Source organism: Haliotis cracherodii, unplaced genomic scaffold (assembly GCF_022045235.1).
Source record: "Haliotis cracherodii isolate W230 unplaced genomic scaffold, xgHalCrac1.p SCAF_6, whole genome shotgun sequence".
Lineage (NCBI taxonomy): Eukaryota > Metazoa > Mollusca > Gastropoda > Lepetellida > Haliotidae > Haliotis > Haliotis cracherodii.
Window position 1 is genome coordinate 14,019,957 of NW_027266319.1, and position 21,273 is coordinate 14,041,229.

Here is a 21,273-nt window from a genome sequence, read left to right on the forward strand (position 1 = left end):
TGTAGCTAGTGTGGTTCTCTCCTATAGTATCCTATACACCATGTCAAGGCATGGTTGGTCCAGTCATCTTGTAGCTAGTGTGGTTCTCTCCTATAGTACCCTATACACTCTGTCAAGGCATGGTTAGTCCAGTCATCTTGTAGCTAGTGTGGTTCTCTCCTATAGTATCCTATACACTCTGACAAGGCATGGTTGGTCCAGTCATCTTGTAGCTAGTGTGGTTCTCGCCTATAGTATCCTATACACTCTGTCAAGGCATGGTTGGTCCAGTCATCTTGTAGCTAGTGTGGTTCTCTCCTATAGTATCCTATACACTCTGTCAAGACGTGGTTGGTCCAGTCATCTTGTAGCTAGTGTGGTTCTCGCCTATAGTATCCCTATACACTCTCTCAAGACGTGGTTGGTCCAGTCATCTTGTAGCTAGTGTGGTTCTCTCCTATAGTATCCTATACACTCTGTCAAGGCATGGTTGGTCCAGTCATCTTGTAGCTAGTGTGGTTCTCTCCTATAGTATCCCTATACACTCTGTCAAGGCGTGGTTGGTCCAGTCTTCTTGTAGCTAGTGTGGTTCTCGCCTATAGTATCCTATACACTCTGACAAGGCATGGTTGGTCCAGTCATCTTGTAGCTAGTGTGGTTCTCTCCTATAGTATCCTATACACTCTGTCAAGGCATGGTTGGTCCAGTCATCTTGTAGCTAGTGTGGTTCTCGCCTATAGTATCCTATACACTCTGTCAAGGCATGGTTGGTCCAGTCATCTTGTAGCTAGTGTGGTTCTCTCCTATAGTATCCCTATACACTCTGTCAAGGCGTGGTTGGTCCAGTCATCTTGTAGCTAGTGTGGTTCTCGCCTATAGTATCCTATACACTCTGACAAGGCATGGTTGGTCCAGTCATCTTGTAGCTAGTGTGGTTCTCTCCTATAGTATCCTATACACTCTGTCAAGGCATGGTTGGTCCAGTCATCTTGTAGCTAGTGTGGTTCTCGCCTATAGTATCCCTATACACCCTGTCAAGGCATGGTTGGTCCAGTCATCTTGTAGCTAGTGTGGTTCTCTCCTATAGTATCCTATACACTCTGTCAAGGCATGGTTGGTCCAGTCATCTTGTAGCTAGTGTGGTTCTCTCCTATAGTATCCTATACACCATGTCAAGGCATGGTTGGTCCAGTCATCTTGTAGCTAGTGTGGTTCTCTCCTATAGTACCCTATACACTCTGTCAAGGCATGGTTAGTCCAGTCATCTTGTAGCTAGTGTGGTTCTCTCCTATAGTATCCTATACACTCTGACAAGACATGGTTGGTCCAGTCATCTTGTAGCTAGTGTGGTTCTCTCCTATAGTATCCTATACACTCTGTCAAGGCATGGTTGGTCCAGTCATCTTGTAGCTAGTGTGGTTCTCTCCTATAGTATCCTATACACTCTGACAAGGCATGGTTGGTCCAGTCATCTTGTAGCTAGTGTGGTTCTCTCCTATAGTATCCTATACACTCTGTCAAGGCATGGTTGGTCCAGTCATCTTGTAGCTAGTGTGGTTCTCTCCTATAGTATCCTATACACCATGTCAAGGCATGGTTGGTCCAGTCATCTTGTAGCTAGTGTGGTTCTCTCCTATAGTACCCTATACACTCTGTCAAGGCATGGTTAGTCCAGTCATCTTGTAGCTAGTGTGGTTCTCTCCTATAGTATCCTATACACTCTGACAAGACATGGTTGGTCCAGTCATCTTGTAGCTAGTGTGGTTCTCTCCTATAGTATCCTATACACTCTGTCAAGGCATGGTTGGTCCAGTCATCTTGTAGCTAGTGTGGTTCTCTCCTATAGTATCCTATACACTCTGACAAGGCATGGTTGGTCCAGTCATCTTGTAGCTAGTGTGGTTCTCTCCTATAGTATCCTATACACTCTGTCAAGGCATGGTTGGTCCAGTCATCTTGTAGCTAGTGTGGTTCTCTCCTATAGTATCCTATACACTCTGACAAGGCATGGTTGGTCCAGTCATCTTGTAGCTAGTGTGGTTCTCTCCTATAGTATCCTATACACTCTGTCAAGGCGTGGTTGGACCAGTCATCTTGTAGCTAGTGTGGTTCTCTCCTATAGTATCCTATACACTCTGTCAAGGCATGGTTGGTCCAGTCATCTTGTAGCTAGTGTGGTTCTCGCCTGTAGTATCCTATACACTCTGTCAAGGCATGGTTGGTCCAGTCATCTTGTAGCTAGTGTGGTTCTCTCCTATAGTATCCTATACACTCTGTTAAGACATGGTTGGTCCAGTCATCTTGTAGCTAGTGTGGTTCTCTCCTATAGTATCCCTATACACTCTGTCAAGGCGTGGTTGGTCCAGTCATCTTGTAGCTAGTGTGGTTCTCTCCTATAGTATCCCTATACACTCTGTCAAGGCGTGGTTGGTCCAGTCATCTTGTAGCTAGTGTGGTTCTCGCCTATAGTATCCTATACACTCTGACAAGGCATGGTTGGTCCAGTCATCTTGTAGCTAGTGTGGTTCTCTCCTATAGTATCCTATACACTCTGTCAAGGCATGGTTGGTCCAGTCATCTTGTAGCTAGTGTGGTTCTCGCCTATAGTATCCCTATACACCCTGTCAAGGCATGGTTGGTCCAGTCATCTTGTAGCTAGTGTGGTTCTCTCCTATAGTATCCTATACACTCTGTCAAGGCATGGTTGGTCCAGTCATCTTGTAGCTAGTGTGGTTCTCTCCTATAGTATCCTATACACTCTGACAAGGCATGGTTGGTCCAGTCATCTTGTAGCTAGTGTGGTTCTCTCCTATAGTACCCTATACACTCTGTCAAGGCATGGTTAGTCCAGTCATCTTGTAGCTAGTGTGGTTCTCTCCTATAGTATCCTATACACTCTGTTAAGACATGGTTGGTCCAGTCATCTTGTAGCTAGTGTGGTTCTCTCCTATAGTATCCCTATACACTCTGTCAAGACATGGTTGGTCCAGTCATCTTGTAGCTAGTGTGGTTCTCTCCTATAGTATCCTATACACTCTGTCAAGACATGGTTAGTCCAGTCATCTTGTAGCTAGTGTGGTTCGCTCCTATACTATCATAGAACACTCTGACAAGACATGGTTGGTCCAGTCATCTTGTAGCTAGTGTGGTTCGCTCCTATACTATCATAGAACACTCTGACAAGACATGGTTGGTTCAGTCATCTTGTAGCTAGTGTGGTTCGCTCCTATACTATCATAGAACACTCTGACAAGACATGGTTGGTTCAGTCATCTTGTAGCTAGTGTGGTTCGCTCCTATACTATCATAGAACACTCTGACAAGACAAGGTTGGTCCAGTCATCTTGTAGCTAGTGTGGTTCTCTCCTATAGTATCCTATACACTCTGTCAAGACATGGTTGGTCCAGTCATCTTGTAGCTAGTGTGGTTCTCTCCTATAGTATCCTATACACTCTGTCAAGGCATGGTTGGTCCAGTCATCTTGTAGCTAGTGTGGTTCTCGCCTATAGTATCCCTATACACCCTGTCAAGGCATGGTTGGTCCAGTCATCTTGTAGCTAGTGTGGTTCTCTCCTATAGTATCCTATACACTCTGTCAAGGCATGGTTGGTCCAGTCATCTTGTAGCTAGTGTGGTTCTCTCCTATAGTATCCTATACACCATGTCAAGGCATGGTTGGTCCAGTCATCTTGTAGCTAGTGTGGTTCTCTCCTATAGTACCCTATACACTCTGTCAAGGCATGGTTAGTCCGGTCATCTTGTAGCTAGTGTGGTTCTCTCCTATAGTATCCTATACACTCTGTTAAGACATGGTTGGTCCAGTCATCTTGTAGCTAGTGTGGTTCTCTCCTATAGTATCCCTATACACTCTGTCAAGACATGGTTGGTCCAGTCATCTTGTAGCTAGTGTGGTTCTCTCCTATAGTATCCTATACACTCTGTCAAGACATGGTTAGTCCAGTCATCTTGTAGCTAGTGTGGTTCTCTCCTATAGTATCCCTATACACTCTGTCAAGACATGGTTGGTCCAGTCATCTTGTAGCTAGTGTGGTTCTCTCCTATACTATCATAGAACACTCTGACAAGACATGGTTGGTTCAGTCATCTTGTAGCTAGTGTGGTTCGCTCCTATACTATCATAGAACACTCTGACAAGACATGGTTGGTCCAGTCATCTTGTAGCTAGTGTGGTTCGCTCCTATACTATCATAGAACACTCTGACAAGACATGGTTGGTTCAGTCATCTTGTAGCTAGTGTGGTTCGCTCCTATACTATCATAGAACACTCTGACAAGACATGGTTGGTCCAGTCATCTTGTAGCTAGTGTGGTTCTCTCCTATAGTATCCTATACACTCTGTCAAGGCATGGTTGGTCCAGTCATCTTGTAGCTAGTATGGTTCTCTCCTATAGTATCCTATACACTCTCTCAAGGCGTGGTTGGTCCAGTCATCTTGTAGCTAGTGTGGTTCTCTCCTATAGTATCCTATACACCCTGTCAAGGCATGGTTGGTCCAGTCATCTTGTAGCTAGTGTGGTTCTCTCCTATAGTATCCTATACACCCTGTCAAGGCATGGTTGGTCCAGTCATCTTGTAGCTAGTGTGGTTCTCTCCTATAGTATCCTATACACCCTGTCAAGGCATGGTTGGTCCAGTCATCTTGTAGCTGGTGTGGTTCTCTCCTATAGTATCCTATACACCCTGTCAAGGCATGGTTGGTCCAGTCATCTTGTAGCTAGTGTGGTTCTCTCCTATAGTATCCTATACACTCTGTTAAGACATGGTTGGTCCAGTCATCTTGTAGCTAGTGTGGTTCTCGCCTATAGTATCCTATACACTCTCTCAAGGCGTGGTTGGTCCAGTCATCTTGTAGCTAGTTTGGTTCTCTCCTATAGTATCCTATACACTCTCTCAAGGCGTGGTTGGTCCAGTCATCTTGTAGCTAGTTTGGTTCTCTCCTATAGTATCCTATACACTCTGTCAAGGCATGGTTGGTCTAGTCATCTTGTAGCTAGTGTGGTTCTCTCCTATAGTATCCTATACACTCTGTCAAGACATGGTTGGTCCAGTCATCTTGTAGCTAGTGTGGTTCTCTCCTATAGTATCCTATACACTCTGTCAAGGCATGGTTGGTCTAGTCATCTTGTAGCTAGTGTGGTTCTCTCCTATAGTATCCTATACACTCTGTCAAGGCATGGTTGGTCCAGTCATCTTGTAGCTAGTGTGGTTCTCTCCTATAGTATCCTATACACTCTGTCAAGGCATGGTTGGTCTAGTCATCTTGTAGCTAGTGTGGTTCTCGCCTATAGTATCCCTATACACTCTGTCAAGACATGGTTGGTCCAGTCATCTTGTAGTTTGTGTGGTTCTCTCCTATAGTATCCTATACACTCTGTCAAGGCATGGTTGGTCCAGTCACCTTGTAGCTAGTGTGGTTCTCTCCTATAGTATCCTATACACTCTGTTAAGACATGGTTGGTCCAGTCATCTTGTAGCTAGTGTGGTTCTCGCCTATAGTATCCTATACACTCTCTCAAGGCGTGGTTGGTCCAGTCATCTTGTAGCTAGTTTGGTTCTCTCCTATAGTATCCTATACACTCTCTCAAGGCGTGGTTGGTCCAGTCATCTTGTAGCTAGTTTGGTTCTCTCCTATAGTATCCTATACACTCTGTCAAGACATGGTTGGTCCAGTCATCTTGTAGCTGGTGTGGTTCTCTCCTATAGTATCCTATACACCCTGTCAAGGCATGGTTGGTCCAGTCATCTTGTAGCTAGTGTGGTTCTCTCCTATAGTATCCTATACACTCTGTTAAGACATGGTTTGTCCAGTCATCTTGTAGCTAGTGTGGTTCTCGCCTATAGTATCCTATACACTCTCTCAAGGCGTGGTTGGTCCAGTCATCTTGTAGCTAGTTTGGTTCTCTCCTATAGTATCCTATACACTCTCTCAAGGCGTGGTTGGTCCAGTCATCTTGTAGCTAGTTTGGTTCTCTCCTATAGTATCCTATACACTCTGTCAAGGCATGGTTGGTCTAGTCATCTTGTAGCTAGTGTGGTTCTCTCCTATAGTATCCTATACACTCTGTCAAGACATGGTTGGTCCAGTCATCTTGTAGCTAGTGTGGTTCTCTCCTATAGTATCCTATACACTCTGTCAAGGCATGGTTGGTCTAGTCATCTTGTAGCTAGTGTGGTTCGCTCCTATAGTATCCTATACACTCTGTCAAGGCATGGTTGGTCCAGTCATCTTGTAGCTAGTGTGGTTCTCTCCTATAGTATCCTATACACTCTGTCAAGGCATGGTTGGTCTAGTCATCTTGTAGCTAGTGTGGTTCTCGCCTATAGTATCCTATACACTCTGTCAAGACATGGTTGGTCCAGTCATCTTGTAGCTAGTGTGGTTCTCTCCTATAGTATCCTATACACTCTGTCAAGACATGGTTGGTCCAGTCATCTTGTAGCTAGTGTGGTTCTCTCCTATAGTATCCTATACACTCTGTCAAGGCATGGTTAGTCCAGTCATCTTGTAGCTAGTGTGGTTCTCTCCTATAGTATCCTATACACTCTGTCAAGACATGGTTGGTCCAGTCATCTTGTAGCTAGTGTGGTTCTCTCCTATAGTATCCTATACACTCTGTCAAGGCATGGTTGGTCCAGTCATCTTGTAGCTAGTGTGGTTCTCTCCTATAGTATCCTATACACTCTGACAAGGCATGGTTGGTCCAGTCATCTTGTAGCTAGTGTGGTTCTCTCCTATAGTATCCTATACACTCTGTCAAGGCATGGTTGGTCCAGTCATCTTGAAGCTAGTGTGGTTCTCTCCTATAGTATCCTATACACTCTGTCAAGACATGGTTGATCCAGTCATCTTGTAGCTAGTGTGGTTCTCTCCTATAGTATCCTATACACTCTGTCAAGGCATGGTTGGTCCAGTCATCTTGTAGCTAGTGTGGTTCTCTCCTATAGTATCCTATACACTCTGTCAAGGCATGGTTGGTCCAGTCATCTTGTAGTTAGTGTGGTTCTCTCCTATAGTATCCTATACACTCTGACAAGGCATGGTTGGTCCAGTCATCTTGTAGCTAGTGTGGTTCTCTCCTATAGTATCCTATACTCCATGACCTTGACAATGACCTTGGCTATTTCAGGGCAGAACCGGTGTCTATCAACTCAAATGTCATAATGGTTGACTTAATACAATAACCACCGTCAATAATGTGCCCAAAATGCTCAACTGAGCTTAAATGGTAAAATAGTGCTGAAAATCATACCAAAAGATGTTAAAAGATGGTACTTGTTGTTACCCTGTCTTGCGCTCAGCATTAAGGGGCTAAAACAAGGACTGGTTGGCTCGGAGTCAGAATACTGTGTCTGAGTGGGGTATTCATCTTACACTGCGGCATGGTATCTCAGCGTGCTAGAACTATAAATCAGCATCAGTCCGGACTAGTACAAGCAGCCAGACACACACAAACACATCTGCATGTACATCAATAAATAATGTAAGTGAAAAACCTTGAATGTGACATTAAACCCCATTTCACCTCACCACCTGCAATGGAAGTTTTACCGCTATTCACATCTGCATTAGCCTGCACATGTGTCTCAGTAGTATTCCAAGCCGTAAAAATGCTCACGTTGATTAGATTTTAACTCATTTGGTATTCAGAAATGCCACCATTTCGTATTCAGAATATCCATGCAGGCACTACTGATCAAGGTGAAACTGCAAAGAATGGCGTGTATAAGATAAAGCTCACGTAGTATTCAACTACAGTAAACTACGGTTATAACCAACACGCTTATAATGCACTGACGGATATAACAAACTTACTTATTTGGTCCCGACTATTTGCTGTAGTTATGCTGTATATATGCTTATAACGAACTACAGTTATAACGAACTAAAATTAGTAGTCCCTTTGAGTTCGTTATAACCATACTTTACTGTATTCACAAATATATACATTAGGGCTGCAACGACTACGCAATGAGGCGATTATGATTCGTATCATGAATATAGCGTAACAAATACGAACATTTATTCACGAATACAATAAGTCAGCAGATGATTTATCAATTACAATATTCAGTGAAACAATAGCAAAATAAATTATTTGACATGGTTTGTTAATAATTAATTTATCATATATTTATATACTGCACTTATCCAGGTACTAGTATCTTCTCAAATGTGACAATGACCAGTGACTACAATACTGTCAAAATAAATATAAACGAGTGTTGTCTTTGAAGAAATCTATGCATATAATATGTTTTTATGGATATTTTAAGGGTCAGGATATGTAAATTCACATAACTGTATATTCATAAATATTTGATTCTAGTGACAACGAATTCAATTCATGAATGGATACGGATCAATTCACCAAATACGCAGGTGAATCGTAACAGCCCTAATATATATAATATACTAGGGACTTTCTGGACATGCTAAGAGGCCAATATTGCGCCCCAAGTCTACAGGACTTAAAAATTCCAAAATTGACATTACAAATTTCACAATTCATGTGAATATTGTTATAGCAAATGTGATTGCTTTGTAGAGGTGTCCTGTATTTCACTCATAACAGAACTTCTGGGGTAGAATAGGTCTTCAGCAACCCATGCTTGCCGTAAAGGGTGACTATGCTTGTCGCAAAAGGCGACTAACGGGATTGGGTGGTCAGGCTCACTGACTTGGTTGATGCATGTCATCGATCCCAATTGCGTGGATCGATGCTCATGATATTAATCACTGGATTGTCTGGTCCAGACTCGATTATTTACAGACCGCTGTCATACAGGTGGAATATTGCTGAGTGCTGCGTTAAACAATAAACCAACCAACCAACAATAACAGAACTCTCAGTACACTCTTGTCACAATGTCCAGATTTATAGACTACTCAAAAGATATTAAAGATTTATTAGTGTTTTTCATATAACTATAGATAGTCTGTAATACCATGACTGATCAACTGTAGTCATATGAAAAATGTGCCTTCTCAAATAAAAGTTATTTTGACTTGGTCAAAGCATTTAAATACACCAAACTAAGATGGTTTCAATATAGATTACTGCACTGTTTAATACTGACAAATATATACAGGTTATCACGCGAGTGTGTTTGGGGATGGTAAATATCCTGCATTAGGAATAAACATTGTATTTAGCGAGCCTTGGCGAGCTAAATACATAGTGTTTATTCCTAATACAGGATATTTACCATCCCCAAACACACAAGCGTGATAACCTCTTTATCATATAATGTCATTCTTTAATTCTGTACTTCAAAATCGCTTTCCTTCTCACACAAACATAACCGAAACATTGCGAGTTTTCCTGGAATGCGCGCATTAATATTTTTATTACGTCAGAGGGTAAGTGATGTGTCAGTCGGACAGTGACAGTAGCCAATATAGTTCCAACTGAAATCTATTTCTTATGCAGTGGCGAAGCAACATAAACGCAAAACAACAATTGTTTTTAACTGCCTTTCTCGGCAATCAATCGGTCTGTCCGCTAGAGTAACTCCCCTTTGTCAAAGGAAAGCTACTCTAACCCTAGTCTATGAGACATCACGGCCATTTTAATTTGTGGAGGTTTCAAGCCACAGATATCTACAAGCTCAGATATGGCTACTGATCCCGCTTGGCTAGGCCTCGTGCCCGCGCAAAATTGTTTAGAAATTTATATCTCCAAAGTTGCCAAAACTTATAAAATGCCTTATCTACGTCACAGTTAGACAGTGATTTCCAGTATACTAGACTGTGCTTTTCATAATTATAGCAATTATCCCTGTAGTTTATCCAGATACCTGATGATTAAATCTGACTCGATCGCCGAATGACGAGGGCGACGCCATGATTGTTTATGAACAGTGAAAGTAGTCCCTACTTGACCTTTGATATTTGCATCTCATTGCATCGTTCTACATAATTGCAATTTGATGACATGCATCAACCAAGTCAGCAGGCCTGACCATCTGATCCCGTTAGTTGCTTCTTACCACAAGCATAGTCGCTTTTTACGATAAGCATGGGTTGCTGAAGACCTATGCTACCCGGATCTTCACAGGTCATCTGCTAAACACATAGAGCTTAAAGATTATCTTTGGAAGAAAGAGTTACTTATTATACTGCCTCATTCTACAATATAGTACAAATCAAACCCATCGCTAAGATGATCACAACATGCATGTCTTACATAGACTTGCAACAGTATTACCGCTAAGATACATTGTGAAACAAGACCATGGTTGTGGATTGTTCTGTGTTTAGCTGTCGAAGGTAACAGTTTTATTGACATTTTTCACAATACATTGCAAAAACAACTTCAATGCAGAATTTTGAAAATTAGCTAGTGCACTAACCCTGACTGTGAAATGCATGTAATCAGAGGCAAGGCATGCCCTTTCAGCCTTCGGGACAAGCTTAATCAGCATCAGTCCATGAGGTGTGTGTCATTAGTGCAAAGCAAAGATTATAGGTTCTAAGCACGGTGATCAGCCATGGATCTGAGGTACTGCTGTGTGGCATCAGGTAACAACGTTTGCTTTTTGGTGCAGATTGTGTGAGTGGCGGGTGCTACAGGTAGGGCAGGACATGCTTACCTTTTTGCGAACACCTGGTGTCATCCTGATTTTCAGTGATCCATTCATATAATTTTCACAGCTATTTTGCCTTTCATTTGCAATGGAATCTGTTCGGGCGGATAACTGAGACTGTTAATGTCTGGTATTGATGATTTGTATTTCAAATATTGTCAAATCGTTTAACTTGCACTGTATACCATAAATCGGGACGGTGGGGTAGCCTAGTGGTTAAAGCGTTTGCTCCTCACGCCTCATACCCGGTAAAACCATACTCACTCACTCACTCACTTATTATAGTAAATCATGAAATTAATGTGAGGTTGAAATAATGCCAAAAATTGATTAATAAGTGATGCATGTTTATCTTGACATATTGGGAGTACATTGCAAGGGGCTTTATCGTCACAAATGGCAGTCTTTTGAGCACAGAATATGTTCATAAAGTATGCCAGAGGCATTCTTCATTAAAAAAAAGAATCTGGCTTTTTTGCTTTTTTTCCTCCTCCTCGAACCGTGGACTTCAGGCTGAAAAATCCATAATCCTAAAAATAAAAAAAAGCCTGGCCCTACCAAGATCTCCTAAGGCATAAGGCATACTAAGGTAGTTTAAAACCAAATGGACATTATCATTCTATTCTTTAGTTTTGTTCCTTTAGGCCAGGTGAGCTAACAAACTGACCACAAGTTAATTCAGACAGTCTGAGATAGGCTCATTCTATTCTTTAGTTTTGTTCTTTTAGGCCAGGTGAGCTAACAAACGGACCACAAGTTAATTCAGACAGTCTGAGATAGGCTTATTCTATTCTGTATTTTTGTTCCTTATGGCCAGTTGAGCTAACGAACTGACCCGAGATTAATTCAGCCAGTGTGAGACAGGCTTTGGCTATTAAAAACCCCATCAGTATCAATAACAAATTGGAACCCTGTGCTCGGTAATAACATTAAGTCCAAAACATTAGTCCTGTGGAGGTAAGACCATGGTGGAGAAATTGGTCATATCCTAGGCTGTCATCGCCCGGCATCCCTGGGATCAAATGACAGGCAATTATATGGACACTGATCACATGGCTCCAGTGTCTACAATCACGGCAGATGTAGGGGATCGCTGTAAATTGAATATGTGCAGGAACTCAATGGACAAGGTATTACTATACGCTTCCAAATTGCATTTTAGATGGCACACATATTAAGGGACAAGGTATTTATATTGTATGTTCGAAATTAATTTTCTGAACAATACTAATTATGTGAAGACATAAAACTTTGATGAATAGTGAGTGAGTGAGTTGGGTGTAACGTCGCTTTTAACAGTATTCCAGTTATATCGCGGCGTGTCAGCTTAATGTGGGAGGAAAGCCCGAAGTGATGCAGGTCTTAGACGTTTACCACTTAGGTGAAACCCACGAGCACGGGTATGGTGCTGACAAACCTAGAAATATAATCCAGGCGAACCGGGATTCGAACCCACAATCATAGGTTTCTGGCGTGCCCAAGGGACGCCACTCTGCACAATGAATCGCGGCGCCTTAGACGACTGGGCCACCCGTGCCCCACTTTGATGAATAACAATTTCTTTATTGTTTGTTTGTTTATTGTTTACAGCCGCACTCAGCAATCAGTTTGTTATGATGATCAGGGCAACTTCTTGCCCCTTCATCAGGTGATTGAGGTTTAGTCAGGTGAGCTAATAAAAATACAAATTTGCTATAACTATTTTTTCCTCTTTCCTGGTGTGTTCCAAATGTATAAAAACATCCGGGTTTTTTAATAAACATTTTGGGAAAACATTTTTTAAATTCACTTTCATTTTGTTTTTGCAGTTAGTTCGTTTGCTTGTTTACGGTAATTTGAGACGTTATTAATATTTTATAATAGAGATGATTCAGCCTAATATTCCCTTGCTATCTTGTCTGCCTGATTTACATTCTAAGACCCAGTCTGTCGAACTCAGGTATATATAGATCCTGTATGATTGCTATCTATATAATAACACCCCCAAACTCATGTCAGTGTCTGCAAGACCACCACTAGGAATTGGCTATTTCCGTCAAAACTAACCAGTCTAAAGTATACAAAAGAGAGAACATTTTGTTTCCATGGCAGAATCTATTATATGAAGAGTGGATCAGAGATGTAGAAAATTAGTTGATCCCCGTTTAACAAGATGTTCACTCCTGGGCCCTATTTCCAAATTGGTCATTTTCTTTAGTATTGACTGGTAGGAAAGAGTGACCAACAACTGGACTTTGGGCAGAAGTCTTCTTGTTATAGTCTGGAAGGTAATTTAAGGTACCGACGTTTACTACAATATCTGAAAAACTATTGGACCTACTCCAGTCAAAGTTGGTATGAGATTATTTAACAGCCATACATAACTGGATATTACATTTAAATCCAATCGGTGCATGAATAAAAAATCTGCCTATTTAGCTATCACTATATTTCATCAACAACCAGACCTGTTCGTCATGGGTGGAACGAGCATTCATTGAAACAGCCAACTGCATAATGCTACCCCTGCGTCACACGGCCATATGACACAGTTGAACCAATCAACTTAACTCGAAAGGTTGCGCGGGAATCAAGCACGCACGAATATGGTGTAAGCGTTGGGCGTCTCAACATGAGCAATTCCCATCCATCAGTCAAAACACAAAGAGGTTCTTCAGCAATATCACAAATCAAACCTGACAACATTCAAATTTTGTCTTAATCTTGACATACTGAAGAAATAAAATTAGTTTTATAGATTCTCTGTTTTAACTTCTAACATATGAAGGCAAAAAAACAACAGTAGAGGAAGAGTTTTTTATACATAATTCGGGTAGGCAGAATAAAAAACACTGCTTTTCATTTTTTTCATTTTTCACATTTCATTTTTTTGACAATTCCTTTTTTCTAGTAATTGGCGTTCTGTTTCATTTCCTTTGTAGTGATTGTTTGGTTTTCCCCAAACATATTTCACAAGTTGAAGAGTCATAATTAAATTGAATTATACCTTCAAGAAGAAGAAGCTGTCAGTGTATAAAGCCATGTACATACAGTTTCAAGTATCAATAAACTACCCTTACAAAAAAAAAACCCAGAAAAGATGTACCCGAGACCGCCCCGAGACCGTCCCGATGCATCTTTTGTGGGATTTTAGCCAATTTTTATGGTCTCGGCTAGCCGAGACTTTGCGGAGACCCATCGAAGACTATTCCGGGGAATAATCAAGTACTTCCCCACAAAGGCATTAACCTACTGATGACGTTTCTAGTGCATCTCCACTAGCAGGGGATGTCTTAGGAGATCTCTTAAGATGTCTCCGATACGTCTTCGCTAGCGAAGACCTTCAAAACAACTTTGCAAAGACTATTCGGAGACTTCCTCAGAAGGGCCATAAAGTAGCTGAAGGTTTGCAAAGATGTATCAGTGCATCCTCGCTAGCGAAGACCCCACAAAGACTTTGTGAGGACTATTCGGAGACTTCCTCATAAGGCAATAAAATAGCTGACTGTTTGCAAGGATGTATTGAGTGCATTCTCACTAACGAAGACTTTTTGGAGACTTCTTTACAAATAAACAAAATTGAAAAGATACTGTGGAGTCTTCTTTGCTTGTGGAAATCTTCGAAAGAACTTTGCAAAGACTATTCAGAGACTTCCTCACAAGGCAACTTGATAACCGGTTTGCAATGATGATGTGAATACATCCTCACTAGCCAAAACTATATTGTAAGTATATATCTTTCAAAGACTTCCTTTCAATTGATACAGATCAATACATTGAGCTTTAGTCAAGATCTCGGAAAACTAGGCCCCTTGCTTGGAAGAGATGACATGATCATTATTATTTATTTTGATTTTTCTTTAAGGATAATACTAAAGCTCTTTATCTAAAACATTCACATGCAATGAATTAGAAATCCTATATATGTCAGCAAGGACATTAATAATTAAATACCCAACACAATTAATGCTCCGAGGTATATTTCTATTAAATACAGTTAAAACAAATGCAGGAATTATTAGTATGCAATAATCAGAAAAAAAGAAAGAAATGTACAATATATTCATAAATTCCAATCAGAACGTAACAGTGTCCGTGTTCCATATAACAGTCTCCTCAGAAAAAGGTATATAAGAAAAGGCAACATAAAGTAATATTACTTGTAGACATAGTGGCTGATTTGTGGCTCAAGATATACATAACAGGGATCGAAATTAAATTTATTTCAAGTTTGCCAATGGGCACAATTATGCCAAATTAAGAGTGCCATTACATTTTTAAGGGTGCCAGGAAATACATGATTGGCTGTTTTAATGGTTATAATCATAATTCAAATACAAGTCAAGTGACTGTCAAAGTGTTTATTCAAGTTAAATTATACTTAGAATGAATGATCAATCAGAAAATTCAAACACATCACTCAAGTTACTCATTGTCTTTGCACCTTAGTAAGTACTGCAATACCAGTTATAATAGTCTCAGGATTTATGAGCTTCTGTTCACAACTGGTATATTTTAATTGTAGCTGTTCTGTGTCCATTGGGTGTGGTCCCTCTTCACCCCACCACCCCCCACCAATGAAAGTTATGTTTATCACATTATTTAAATGATGCATTTACAACTAAATTAAGTGTGTTGTAAATAAAAATAATCCAAGCTAACACATTCATAACGTCCAGAATAAGGACAGAGGAAACAAAAATTTGACGATTTTCAGAACTTAGATCTACCAAAGACGTATATATACGTCCGTGGATCTACCTATTTATTGTTGTTGTTGTTTTTCATATTTATTGTATACGTAGATATAGACTCTAATCGGAAAATTATTTTCAAAAGAATTATTAATATCTGTCATCATTTTCCCGATGACAGTGGCTGTCCGATCTGTAGCATGAATAACACGTACCATGTGACACACCATTATCTTCAACGTTTATTTTGTCATCTACACGATAGTCAACTCGCCTTGAGTATTTACATTACTATAACATGCTATTTTATTGGTTTCTGGTGACGCTTTTTTGCCGAAATCTGCTATAAGATTCGTGATTGGTCAAATTGAGCACGTGACCTTATACAACCAATTACAGCAACGGCACTCGTGTATATCAGACTTCGACGAAAGGTTTTAGTTAAATCGTGTTGTTCTGAACGTTTTAAGCAGGAAATCGCGATCTATATTAAAAATATGAAACTTCGTGGATGTATCGTGCCAGGTTACGAGCTGAGACAAAGATTTTTCTTGCATATATTTGGCATTAAACATTGTGGAGAAATCGAGGCGATAAAACTATTAAAAGCCGCGATGCCATTTGACTCGCATCACACGCGATCGCACGAAAAGATGGAAATGATAACTTATATCTAAGTTTGACAACTTTTAGACAGATAAATAATTTTGTTGATTTCATTTATTACTTTGTAAAATATAATCTAAAGATTTGATTGACACGTTTTCATTTTGCTCTTTGACTTGTTCGATGTGGACCCATTGTCAAAGTGTGTGTCGGAGAATTCAATTTTCAATAACATTGCGGGAAATAGATCTAGTGAATAATATTTTAATCTATCGATAAAAAATAATAATTTGAAAGAGAAGCAAAAACTGAAAAAGAAAGTCACCAAACCTTCATCGAGATAGAATCTACGCCGACTCTGAGTTCAGCAAGGATGACAACGTATGTTCCTGAACAAACGGTAGGTACACTTTAGATCTGTTTGTGTTACATAAATATATTTTTAAAATATAGCCCTCTATATTGTCTCCATAACAATTATGCTAAATAATCCACCGAAACTACCCCCGATCCAAACCAATTCTCACTTAGATATTGAACTTAGTTTTAGCATTCGCTGAAAGAGAAATCTTTTTTCAAGCTCAATTTATAAATCGTAAATTTATGTTCTAATTTGGAACCTCAAACTGATCTAATTTGGGACTATTTATGAAAAATAATAGGCGCAGATGTAATTTGGTAATATTGCGCAGGCCTTTCAGATTTTATGTTTCGATCACATCGTGGTTCTCCGTTAAATTTACGGAGAGCACCGATGTGGGACTGAGATAAAAAAGTATTTCTTCAAAACAAATTATGTATCTGGTCACTGAAATGTGAAATATGATCGCAGACTGTAGTTATAAGTTCATAAAATTATTGAATTAATAGATAACAAATTATATATTTGTATTATGTTAAACTCTATTTATCTTAAGTTGTATTTGAAATTAAAACTTAGTTTTTTTTACAAACAAATGTCCATTGTTGTATGGTAATTAGTACGGAAATCGCCGCCATTTTGTAACCTGCTGTTTTATAACGAGGATGTTGGTTGATATTTTTTTAAGAACTCGTAAGTAAGGGAAACTCATGTTTTGTAACGTTTGTTTGAAATAGATATATGTTCCCAGTAAATGTTGTGGACTTATCGTTTTCCCCGTCGACATGCTCCATCGCCATCGTGGTATAGATCCTGAATTACGTTTTGGACTGGCACCAGGTTGTTGAAATTTTGGCAAAGTTGCCTGTGTGAACTTTGTTTTGTGACCAGCAATACCCGCCTTTTAGTTTTAGGTTATTAATGAATGCAACTTGATTTTTCAGCCCCCTTCCTTGTGGTGATTTTTGAAGACAAAAAAGGAACGATACTTCATAGGAAGACGTGAACTCCTGCGGATGTGCCTGTTTCATGAGAAGGGATCAAGGAAAAGAAGCCAGTTGCTGCCTGGTGGCCAGCAACTTGGTGTTTTTACGATGCTACCGACACCGATGTGGTACTCGAAGGTCAGTATCTTTGTTAAGTGTCAGGTAAATTTCATTTCAGGTTAATGGAACTGTAACTAAAAAAGTTATGAAACTAAAGGTTTAATTTTTATAATTTAATATCAGAATCATAGTAAGGAATCAATAGGTTTTACAATCTAAATATCCTTCCTGTGTTTAACTTTTGAGCCAATATGAGTACTTGTAAATGTCAAAACCATTTTTTACATTTTTCTAGAACACACTGACATTTGAATGTGTAATGCTTTGGTCAACTTACATGGACATATCAATATTAAGTTAATATCTAATCACAAGATGTTAACTAATTGACATCATTTAAAATCTAGTTTTGGTACAAGTGGTAAGTTTTGTAACTTTCAAGTCATCATACATTTGGACTGGAACCATTTCACCTGAGTGCAATTTTAATGCTCTTATCTTGTTTGCAATTTATTTTTACTGTATCATGAATTATGAAGCTTTGATTTATCATCCAGTGTAACATGTTATTTTTTTCATCAGTTCTGAAACCGGCAAAGAAAAAACAACTGGAACTTTGTGGTGAGCAAGAAGATCTGCACGCTTAGGAATGCCTTCAAGTGAATGAGCCATGGTTTGTTTCTTTGACCATAACATCAGTAATTTTGTAGCCCCCAAAAAGTAATTTTTGTAATAGTTTTTAATGAGTCTCCTTGACGTCTGGGGGCGGTCGGGTAGCTTAGTGGTTAAAGCGTTCGCTCGTCACGCCGAAGACCCGGGTTCGATTCCCGACATGGGTACAATGTGTGAAGCTCATATCTGGTGTCCCCCGCCATGATATTGCTGGAATATTGCTAAAAGCTGCGTAAAACCATACTCACTCACTCACTCCATGACGTCTGACATAAAGTAATTTGTTTATGGCACTGATTGGGGCTGTCTGGTAGCCTAGTGGTTAAAGATGGTTCGTCACGCCAAAGACCCGGGTTCAATTCCCGACATGGGTACATTGTGTGAAGCCCATTTCTGGTGTCCCCCGCCGTGATATTGCTGGAACATTGCGCAAAAGCGGCGTAAAACCATACTCACTCACTCATTTATGTCACTGATATACAATAACATTTGATCCCATTTCAGCCTCTTGAAGGACAGCTTCCATGACGACCCCTGCCAGGACGAGGATGACTTCCACTTTCATATGATGACTTCCACTTTCATATGATGACTTCCACTTTCATATGATGGCTACCATATAATGATATCTTCTGTTGATGATGTCCACCTCTGGCTACTTGTTATTGCTGTTATTACTCCAAATAAAGAGAATACTATACAACTTCGTTATCTCATTTTTGACAGTACAGGTTTGGCAAGGATGTTTCACAGACACTTCTGGGATGCTGTTGAAAGACTAGATTATGATGTAAGCACATCTTTTGTATTACTGAAAATGATGGAAAGGTAAAATGTCTCTGAAACATCTTTGTTATGGAGACTTCCTTAGAACTTTGCCGGGATGGTTTAAAGCATGTTAAATTACCCATGACAGGTTTGTGAAGACACTTCAGAGACTTCCTTGCAAGTGTTATGGGGATGCTTCAGAAGCATCTTTGATTGCATAACACAAGTTTGTGGGGACTTACCAGGGACTTCCTCAGAAGGTTTCCCGGGATGGTTCAAAGCATATTTAATTACCCCTGATAGGTTAGCGAAGATGCTTCGGAGACTTCCTTGCAAGTTTTGCTGGGATGCTTCGGAAACATCTTTGATTACCTAATAATAGTTTGTGGAGACTATTCGGGGACTTCCTAAGAAGGTTTCCCGGGATGGTTCAAAGCATATTTAATTACCCCTGATAGGTTTGCAAAGATGCTTCGGAGACTTCCTTGCAAGTTTTGCTGGGATGCTTCAGAAACATCTTTGATTACCTAATAATAGTTTGTGGAGACTATTCGGGGACTTCCTAAGAAGGTTTCCCGGGATGGTTCAAAGCATATTTAATTACCCCTGATAGGTTTGCGAAGATGCTTCGGAGACTTCCTTGCAAGTTTTGCTGGGATGCTTCAGAAACATCTTTGATTACCTAATAATAGTTTGTGGAGACTATTCGGGGACTTTCTTAGAAGGTTTCCCGGGATGGTTCAAAGCATATTTAATTACCCCTGATAGGTTTGCGAAGATGCTTCGGAGACTTCCTTGCAAGTGTTGTGGGGATGCATTAGAAACATCTTTGATTATGTCACACACGTTTGTGGAGAATAATCAGGGACTTCCTAAGTGGGTTTGCCGAGATGGTTCAAAGCATATTTAATTAGCCATATAAGGTTAATTCTGAGGAAGTATCGGAGACTACTTCAGTAGGTACTGTGAGGAAGTCTTGGATACTTCTCAGCAAGCTGCAAGTTGGAGTAGTTTGCCGAGATGGTGTGGAGACATTTGCTGGGAATATCTAGAGACTTCCTTAAGACCCTGTGGAGAAGGTAAAAATGTGCCTTGCGGGGAATGATTAAGGCGGTCTCGGATGCATCTTTTCTGGCCTTTTTTTTTTGTAAGGGTAACTGGGCAGTTGGATGATGTTGGTGAACTGTACAACTTGATGGTGAGTCAATGAGATGGGAGAGGTGATACGTTAAACGAGTATCACCAACATGCTGTGGTATTCATAATGGTGGGGCAACAATTCTCCTGCAAGACTGCTTATACAGCACCAATTACCGATGCCTTACAGCACTACCATTATTTGGTGTGTATGGTGGCTTCAACCTTGGTCATGGGGGAAATAATGGCCGGTTTGTAACAAGATGGGTGACCCTGTCTGTTCCTTCACCCAAGGTCAGGCACTGGCCATCAGTTAACCAGATGTTAAAGGGTCACAGACAAATTAATTATCAGTTCTAGTCAGTCAGGTTGGTGGTTTTAGAGTTTAGAGGCAAAGTCTTAGAGAGGCATATCATGATGGCCTGTAAATAATTGAACCCAGATCTAAAAAAAACACTGACAAAGCATGAGCAAGTCCTTGTGTCTGACTACCTGTTCTTGACAAATACAACTTATTAGGAATTTTGTTTGTCTGTTTGTTGTTTAACGTCATACTCAACAATATTCCCGTTATATGATCGCGATCTGTAAATAATCGTGTCTGGACCAGACAATCCAGTGATTGACATCATGAGCATTGATCCACGCAATTGGGATACGATGACATGCATCAACCAAGTCAGCGAGCCTGACCACCCGATCCCGTTAGTCGCCTCTAATGACAAGCATAGTCGCCTTTTACAACAAGCATGGGTTGCTGAAGACCTATTCTACCCCGGATCTGCTTATTAGGAACATATTCTTAATTCATATTCAAATTCTTAATTCTTAAGTCTTTCTGGTCAAGATGAAATCTGAATATTTAAACCTCAATCCATTTGGACTGTAGTTTTAACACCTAAAATGTGTGTTAGTCAGTTTTCATCACTTAGCAATATTCCAACTACATCTCATCTTCCCCAGGCAAGGGCGTTAACTGACTAAAAAGTCCAGTTTCCACCCTTGGTGAACTAGGCTGGAATTATGGAGTTACACTTTGGCTGGACTAACGAGTCTATGCATAGTCAAATCAAAATTGTGTAATGAACTAGATATCCAATTCATGGATTTCAACGTGTTTATTTAGATCAACTGCAGATTTGCAAAGCATGCGTACCACCAAATGGGCCTCAACAGATATTTTGCAAATCTTTTCAAATTTTTAATCAAAGTACTGAAATGATTTGATTACATTACAGATCTTGATTAGTGATAGATCGTCTTGACTGGATCAGTGGATGTACCATTTTGTTTGAAGCAAATGCAAGTGATATGAGAGATGGAATCTGATTGGTCAATAAAAGGGACATAGAAGGGACATAACTCGTAAGAGGCACTGGTGGTGCTACGATCGAGCCTGGAAATTCCAGCCTAGTCGGCAA

At 40.2% G+C, this 21,273-nt stretch overlaps 1 protein-coding gene and 1 long non-coding RNA gene across 2 annotated transcripts in view; one reads left to right on the forward strand and one right to left on the reverse strand.

Annotated features, from left to right (window-relative positions):
• The window catches only part of LOC139445947 (uncharacterized), a 126,945-nt gene that overhangs the window by 18,100 nt on the left and 87,572 nt on the right, over window positions 1-21,273 (reverse strand). The window lies entirely within an intron of this gene.
• Window positions 17,251-18,650, forward strand: LOC139445853 (uncharacterized). The gene is made up of 3 exons (XR_011651887.1): window positions 17,251-17,353; window positions 17,858-17,948; window positions 18,452-18,650. It is a non-coding gene; the product is annotated as an uncharacterized lncRNA (long non-coding RNA).